The sequence below is a fragment of the Copadichromis virginalis genome, linkage group LG6 (genome assembly GCF_057382275.1).
Source record: "Copadichromis virginalis isolate Kocher_CV1m ecotype Utaka linkage group LG6, C_Virginalis_male_GT1.1, whole genome shotgun sequence".
NCBI classification, from domain to species: domain Eukaryota; kingdom Metazoa; phylum Chordata; class Actinopteri; order Cichliformes; family Cichlidae; genus Copadichromis; species Copadichromis virginalis.
The window spans coordinates 4382899-4391745 of NC_140623.1; positions in this window are offsets into that span (position 1 = coordinate 4382899).

Consider the following 8847-nt stretch of genomic DNA (forward strand, 5'->3'; position numbering starts at 1 on the left):
CTGGATGGCTGAACTTCTCACCCTATCCTATCTCTAAGGAAGAGCACTCTTTGGAAAAAGCTTATTTCCGTTTCTTGTATCTGTCTCCCACTCCCTTCTCCCATCACTTGTGAATAAGATCCTGAGATATTTAAACTCCTCCACTTGGAGCAGGAACTCGTCTCTGACCCGGAGTGGGCAGTCCACCCTTTTCTGGCTGAGGACCATAGCCTCAGATTTGGAGATGGTGATTCTCATTCTCACCGCTTCACACTCAACTGCGAACGATTCCAGTGCAAGCTGCAGGCCATCACCCAATGAAGCCAACAGAACCACATCGTCTGCGAAAAGCAAAGATAAGATTCTGAGACCACCCAGGTGACAGTCTGCCACTTGGCTACACCTAGACATTCAGTTCATAAAAATTATGAACAGAATTGGTGACAAAGGGCACTCCTGGTGGAGTCCATCACCCACCGGGAATGAGTCTGAATTATTGCATGCTATGTGGACCAAGCTCTTGCAACGGTTGTGTTAGGATTGAATGGCCCGTAGCAATGGGCCAGAAACCCCATACTCATGAAGCACCTCCCACAGGACACCGCGAGGGCCAAAGAGCCAAATGCCTTCCCCAAGTCCACAAAGTACCTCCAGACTGGTTGGCCTAAGTCCCATACAGGTATCAAGTATTGTTGAGAGGATAAAAAGCTGGTCTACTGTTCCACAACCAGGACGGAAACTGCATTGTTCCTCCTATAACCATGGTTCGACTAATGGATGGACTCTCCTTTCCAGCATGTTGGCATAGACTTTCCTACGGAGGCTGAGGGGTGTGATCCCCTTATAGTTGGAACACACCTTCCTGTCCCCAGGTATGTCACAGCCCTACAATATCCAGAGCCTTCAGGAACTCAGGTTGGACCTCATCCACCTCACCCCCAGAGATAGGCGAGTCGTCCCTTTTGTCCCCAGACTCTGCTTCCTCCAAGGAAGATGTGCCATTGGGATTAAGGAGGTCCTCGAAGTATTCCTACCATCGCCTGACAATGTTCTCATTCGAAGTCAGTAGTGCCCCACTTGCCCTATACACACTGCAGGTAGAGCACTGCATTCCCCTCCTGAGTCGCCTGACAGTTTTCCAGAATCTCTTTGAGGCAGTTAATCATATTATTGTGCTGTAGTATGTCAGGCTTGTTCCAAATGGGTATACATTTGAATGGAATTAATGAAGACACTCATTTTTAGAAACGCTCACCATGCTATCAGAGTGGAGCCGATATTGATGCTGTTAAAGCATACATTTCATTTCATGTTTGATCTAATGAATGCTAGGTCCAAAATCTCTATATTATCAGAATCAGAATCAGAATCGTGTTTATTGGCCAAGTATATGTGCAGACACATACAGGGAATTTGGTTCCGGTAGATGGTGGGCTCTCAAGCACAGCAATGTAAATCACACACACACACACACACACACACACACACACACACACACACACACACACACACACACACACACACACACACACACACACGTCTCTATATATATATACATTACACATGCATACACATACATACACAAAGCTATGTAAATCAACTATAAATAACGAATCTAAACTTATATACATAAAATACAGAAATGAATGAGGTGGAATGAATACTACAAAATGTACATAAGGTGCAGCTGCAGTCTGGCAGTGGGAGCAGTGTGACAGGTCAACTGTTAAGAAGGGAGATGGCGAGGGGAAAGAAACTGTTCCTGTGTCGGGTGGTCCTGGTCTGCAGGCTTCTGTACCGTCTGCCAGAGGGCAGCAGATCAAAAAGTCTGTGTGCAGGGTGTGAGGGGTCTGTGATGATTTTCCCTGCCCGTTTCCTGGTTCTTGAGAGGTACAGATCCTGGATGGAGGGCAGGGGGGCGCCAATGATCCTTTGTGCTGCCCGTACAGTCTGCTACAGTCTGCTCCTGTCCTGTTTAGTGGCTGAACCATACCAGACTGTGATGGAGGAGCACAGGACAGACTCAATGACCGCAGTGTAGAACTGGATCAGCAGCTCCTGTGCAAGACTGTACTTCCCCAGTTGTCTCAGGAAGTACATTCTCTGCTGGGTCTTTTTGAGGATGGCGTTGATGTTGGTCTCCCACTTCAGGTCCTGGGAGATGGTTGTACCCAGGAACTTGAAGGTCTTCACAGTTGACACAGGGCTGTCTGATATGGTGAGGGGGAGCAGAGTTGAGGGATGTCTCCTGAAGTCCACTGTCATCTCTACAGTTTTAAGAGTGTTCAGCTCCAGATTGTGCTGACTGCACCAGAGTACCAGCCGCTCAACTTCTTGCCGGTATGCAGACTCATCACCATCTTGAATGAGGCCAATGACAGTGGTGTCATCTGCAAACTTTAGGAGTTTGACAGCCGAGTTCTTGGAGGTGCAGTCGTTAGTGTAGAGGGAGAACAGTAGTGGTGAGAGGACACATCCTTGAGGGGCACCAATACTGAGGGACCGAGTTTCAGAGGTGATCTCCCCCAGCCTCACTTGTTGCTTTCTGTCTGTCAGGAAGCTGGTGATCCACTGACAGGTAGCTGGTGACACGCTGAGCTGGGAGAGTTTGGAGGAAAGAAGTTCAGGCACAATGGTGTTAAAAGCCGAACTAAAGTCCACAAACAGGACCCTGGCATAAGTTCCCGGGCGGTCAAGGTGTTGCAGGATGTAATGCAGCCCCATGTTCACTGCATCATCCACCGACCTGTTTGCCCGGTAGGCAAACTGCAGAGGGTCCAGCTGGTGGCCTGTAATGTCTTTCAGATGGGTTAACACCAGTCGTTCGAAGGATTTCATGACCACAGACGTCAAGGCGACAGGTCTGCAGTCATTCAGTCCTGTGATGGTGGGTTTCTTGGGAACAGGGATGATGGTGGAGCATTTGAAGCAGGAGGGAACTTCACGCAGCTCCAGGGATCTGTTGAAGATGCGAGTAAAGATGGGAGCCAGCTCTTCAGCACAGATTTTGAGGCAGGAGGGTGAGACACCGTCTGGTCCGGGGGCTTTCCTGGGCTTCTGTTTCTGGAATAGTCGGCCCACATCCTGAGTGTGATTCTTATTACATAGTACCTGTTCTGCCTCCAGCCAGGGCTCCTCTAGGTTATGTTTAACCATTCTGAGATGAATTGTAGCCTGTTGGCTAAGAAGTAGCGTTGAAAGTTAGGCAGATATAGTCCTAAATTATCCTTGGCCCTTTGTAGCATTTTCAAACTAATACGCTGGGTTTATCTTTCCAAAGGAATTTAGAAATAGACGATTCCAGAGAGCTAAACCAGTCCGATGATGGTTTACTCAGGATCATTGGGACCAAATAATTGATTCTTGGCAAGAGCATTATTTTTATGTGACCCTTCCCATCAATGATATGGGTACAGATTTCCATCTAGCCAGATCGTCTTCTACTTTCTTTAAAAGTGGATTGTGGTTTAGTTTAGTTAATACCTGTCATGGTCCTGAGTCTGAGGACTCAGTGTTTTGTGTTTCCTTATGCTTTTGTTCATTCAGAGTGTGTATTCTGTTGTGATTTTGCCATTTGTTAGGTTTCTGTTCTTTGCCTGCCTGCTCCCACTTCTCTGTGTTCCCTCTGTCTGTCCATGGTGTTATTGTGTCTGCTCATGAGTCTGCCTGTCATGTTCAGTGTCCTGTCTGATTCTGTGTCAGTTTCCTGTTTTATTCTGAAAGTTCATGTCCCATGTCAGTGTGTTCAGTTTTACCTCTCCCCTGTCTCGTTAGCCTTATTGCTCCCAGCTGTGTCTCCCTCCTGTGGCCCATTCCCTGATTACTCCCCGTGTACTTAAGCCCTGTGTTTTCCTGTGCTCTCTGTGACGTCGTCCCTCATGCTGCGTGGATTTCCCTGTGTCGCTCTCGCCGAGTGTTAGTTTACTTTTCCCAGTTTAGTTTTGCATTTCCTATGTTCTGCCTCTTCGGCAATAAAGCTGCCCTTTGAGTTCATCCCCGTGTGTGAGTTTTGCATTTTGGGTCCTCCTCCTGCCTGCCACACAGCGTTTCATGACAGTACGACGTCACCAGTAATGGATCCAGCGGACTCACCGTGGAAGCGCAGCTCCCGTTTTGACGGGACTCGGCTAGTGCTTGGAGGGCCTCCGTGCTGCCGCTCCTCACTAGCTGCTTACCCTTCGGTCCACTCACCTGCTTCCTCTCCGCGGACGCCCAGGTCTCGCAGAAAACGCTCCAGCCGGTCCCGGGAGGATTACTACGAGCCTGCAAGCAATCAGCTCACGCCTGCACAAGCCTTTTACAAGATGTTAGGGATTATTATCGTGCCGCCTGACTCACCCAGCATTTCCACATCACAGCAGGAGCAGCCACAGCAGAGTCCTCCCTCGTCACATTCCGCCAGCGCCGCTCCCTCTTCAACAGGGAGGCAGCGAACACGCAGCCAGCACTCACAGCTCCAGCAGGAGCCTGGGATTCAGCTCAAACAACCGCCTAGGGTGAGTGACAGAGTCTCCCTTCATTCGCCTTTTTTGTCAAGGGATAGACAGACTGTTTCCCCCAAAGCTGCGAACGCCAGCTACATGAACACTACAGCTCGTGTTTCTCCGGTTCGGGAAAATAAGAGTTTTCGTTTTAAGGATGACTATTTTCCCATTGGTTCAGAAGACTGTGCGCCTGATGTTTTTTCAGATCCAGGAGTTAAGACTGTTCCGTCTGGATCTGTTTATTCTGGAGCTATGTTTATTCAGTCAGCTGCCCGTCCGCTTTCAGCTCAGTCCCCTGCTCAGCAGCCGTCTGTAGCTCAGTCTCCAGTGTCACCTGCTCAGCAGCCACCTGTAGCTCAGTGTCCTGTGTTTCCTGCTCAGAAGCCGCCTGTAGCCCAGACACCAACTCCACCACCATTTTCGCCTCAAGCTCTGTTAGCCGCCCGGCCCGAAGCTCTGTTAGCCGCCCGGCCCGAAGCTCTGTTAGCCGCCCGGCCCGAAGCTCTGTTAGCCGCCCGGCCCGAAGCTCAGTCGCCACCTCCACCACATTCAGCCTCGCTTCCCATAGCACAGTCACATCCACAGCCTGACTTACTACAAACCTTATTTCAATCCTTAGCCCAGTCAATAGCTCAGTTGGTAGAGGAATCATCAGCCTTATCGACAGCTCAGTTAGCTCCCTCGCAGCCACCCTCAGTGCAGTCTCCAGTGCAGTCTCCAGTGCAGTCTCCAGTGCAGTCTCCCACTCAACCACCACAACCATCACTACCTCTAGTTCATTCCCCTGTGAAGTCATTAACTCCACCACCTACTCCACTCTCACCACCACCGTTACTACAGACATCAGTTCAGTCCCCTGTGCAGTCATTTACTTCACCGTTAGCAGCTCAGGTCCCCGTGTGTCCAGCAGCTCAGGTCCCCGTGTGTCCAGCAGCTCAGGTCCCCGTGTGTCCAGCAGCTCAGGTCCCCGTGTGTCCAGCAGCTCAGGTCCCCGTGTGTCCAGCAGCTCAGCTCGCACCTGAACCATTGGCCCAGTCCCCAATAGCAATACGGTCTTCTGTTCGGCTTAACATTCAGCCAGGGGTCCCAAACCTCTCTGGCTCTACATCAGCTCCTGCTGGAAGCTCGGATGAGCTCATCCAGGACTCCGTGGCTCCCACGCCGCCATCTAACTCGTCCGCTGGGGGTTCCAGTGAGCCCGGCCAGCACCTCCTCGTCTCCGCTGGAGGGTCCGAGGGGCCCGTTCAGCCTCCTGTCTCCGCTGGAGGGTCCGAGGGGCCCGTTCAGCCTCCTGTCTCCGCTGGAGGGTCCGAGGGGCCCGTTCAGCCTCCTGTCTCCGCTGGAGGGTCCGAGGGGCCCGTTCAGCCTCCTGTCTCCGCTGGAGGGCCCGAGGGGCCCGTTCAGCCTCACGCCGCATCAGCTGGAGGGCCCGAGGGGCCCGTTCAGCCTCCTGTCTCCGCTGGAGGGTCCGAGGGGCCCGTTCAGCCTCCTGTCTCCGCTGGAGGGTCCGAGGGGCCCGTTCAGCCTCCTGTCTCCGCTGGAGGGCCCGAGGGGCCCGTTCAGCCTCACGCCGCATCAGCTGGAGGGCCCGAGGGGCCCGTTCAGCCTCACGCCGCATCAGCTGGAGGGCCCGAGGGGCCCGTTCAGCCTCACGCCGCATCAGCTGGAGGGCCCGAGGAGCCTGTCCAGCCGCCATCTGCGACCGCCTCGTCATTGCCTGGCCCGGCCTCTGCCTGTGCTTCTGCTCCGCCTGGTCCGGCCTCAGCCTCTGCAGCTCCGCCTGGTCCGGCCTCAGCCTCTGCAGCTCCGCCTGGTCCGGCCTCAGCCTCTGCAGCTCCGCCTGGTCCGGCCTCCTCAGAGTCTTCGTCTGCTGCAGCCTCCTCAGAGTCTTCGTCTGCTGCAGCCGCAGCCTCCTCAGCCTGTGCTTCGCCTGGTCCCGCCTCGACTGGTCCTGTGCCCACCGGGCCTCGGCCAGTACGCCTGACACTGGAGAGCCGCCGCCGCTGCCTTCCGCGCGGCCGGCCCCCTGAACTGCACCGTCATCGCCTGAGTGGCCGCCGTCGCCTTCCGCACGGCCGGCCCCCGGACCGCCTTCGCCTGAGTGGCCGCCGTCGCCTTCCGCACGGTCGGCCCCCGGACCAGCGCTGTCATCGTCGTCGCCGCCGCCTCCCGCGCGGCCGGCCTCCTGAACTGCTCCGTCGTCTCCTTCGTCGCCGCCGTTGCCTTGCGCACGGCCGGCCTCCTGAACTGCTCCGTCGTCTCCTTCGTCGCCGCCGTTGCCTTGCGCACGGCCGGCCTCCTGAACTGTTTCCGCGTCGCCGCCGTTGCCTTGCGCACGGCCGGCCTCCTGAACTGTTTCCGCGTCGCCGCCGTTGCCTTGCGCACGGCCGGCCTCCTGAACTGCTCTGTGTTTGAGTTATTTTCTTGGGCTCCGGTGTTTGCTGTGCTCTTTGTTTTCTGTTCCGAGCCCTCCGTCCTGGGCCCCCGCCGCCCGCCCTGGGTTGTTTTCTGTTTGGTTTTGTTTTTCTGTGTTTGGGCTGTCTGGAGCCAGCCCTTGAGGGGGGGGTACTGTCATGGTCCTGAGTCTGAGGACTCAGTGTTTTGTGTTTCCTTATGCTTTTGTTCATTCAGAGTGTGTATTCTGTTGTGATTTTGCCATTTGTTAGGTTTCTGTTCTTTGCCTGCCTGCTCCCACTTCTCTGTGTTCCCTCTGTCTGTCCATGGTGTTATTGTGTCTGCTCATGAGTCTGCCTGTCATGTTCAGTGTCCTGTCTGATTCTGTGTCAGTTTCCTGTTTTATTCTGAAAGTTCATGTCCCATGTCAGTGTGTTCAGTTTTACCTCTCCCCTGTCTCGTTAGCCTTATTGCTCCCAGCTGTGTCTCCCTCCTGTGGCCCATTCCCTGATTACTCCCCGTGTACTTAAGCCCTGTGTTTTCCTGTGCTCTCTGTGACGTCGTCCCTCATGCTGCGTGGATTTCCCTGTGTCGCTCTCGCCGAGTGTTAGTTTACTTTTCCCAGTTTAGTTTTGCATTTCCTATGTTCTGCCTCTTCGGCAATAAAGCTGCCCTTTGAGTTCATCCCCGTGTGTGAGTTTTGCATTTTGGGTCCTCCTCCTGCCTGCCACACAGCGTTTCATGACAATACCTCAGTTTAGTTAGTTAATTAATGCCTAAATATTTAATATTTCCAGATTGTAGTGGGGCAGAAGAAGAATTATGGAAGGAGCAATTAATCAGAAGAACTGCAGATTTTAACCAGTTTATTGAATAATCATTGACTGAGTAGGTCAGTGAATGGCTTGACTACGGAGGAGAAATTTTTACAAAAGTTTCTGTAGTAGCCCACCATCCCTAGAAACCTACGCAACTCACGCCTGGTGGTAGGTTTGGGAAACTCTCTAATCACTGCCACTTTGGCATCAATGGGCCGGACCTGTCCACGTCCCACCTCCCTGCCTAAGTACGTCACTGTAGCTTTGGCAAACTCACCTAGCTATGTTGAGAGTTAGAGTAGTTTGAGCTAAATGGTAAAATACCTGGCTTAGAGTTTCCACATGATGTTTCAGTATAAATTACTAGATCATCTAGCTAGGCACTGCAGTTGGACAGGCCACGGAGGACTTTATTTACCAGCCTCTGGAAGGTGGCAGGAGCGTTACACATGCCGAATGCCATGACTGTGTATTGTAGAAAATCATCAGGTGTAACAAAGGCAGAGATGTTAGATGCACGTTCAGTTAAAGGGACCTGCCAGTAACCTTTAAGAAGATCTAATTTAGTGACATACTGAGCAGTCCCATTACTGTCCACACAATCCTCAATTCTTGGGAGAGGATGTGAGTCAGCCACAGTCACAGAGTTCACCTTCCGGAAGTCTGTAATGAACCGGGGCGAGCCATCTGGCTTAGACTCCACTATACAGGGTGAGCTCCAGGGGCTTTGACTGGGCTTTGCTAAGCCATGTTGCAGCAAATAGTCAGCCTCCTGTCTCATGAGCAAGTGTTTATGGGGGCTGGCTCGATAAGGATGCTGCTTAATAAATTTAGCTCCCTGGACATCAATATCATGCTCTAACACTGTAGTGCAAGTTGGCACACCCACGAATAAACAGGTGCATTCATTAATCAAGACAGTTATGTCTTCTTGCTGCTCTAAAGACAGATGCTCGAGCAAACTCGGCAACGCTTTCAGCATTTCTGAGTTAGACAGACGTGGTCTAGAACAGGTGGGATAACTTAGCTTTAACCCATCAACCTCGTCCACCCTTCCTTCCTCTAGGTGGCTTGAGGCTACAATAGGAGCACAGAACCCAGCAGGCTCTGGTGTTGACCGAGGATGGTATAATTTCAACATGTTTATGTGGCAGACGCATGTTTTGCGTCTG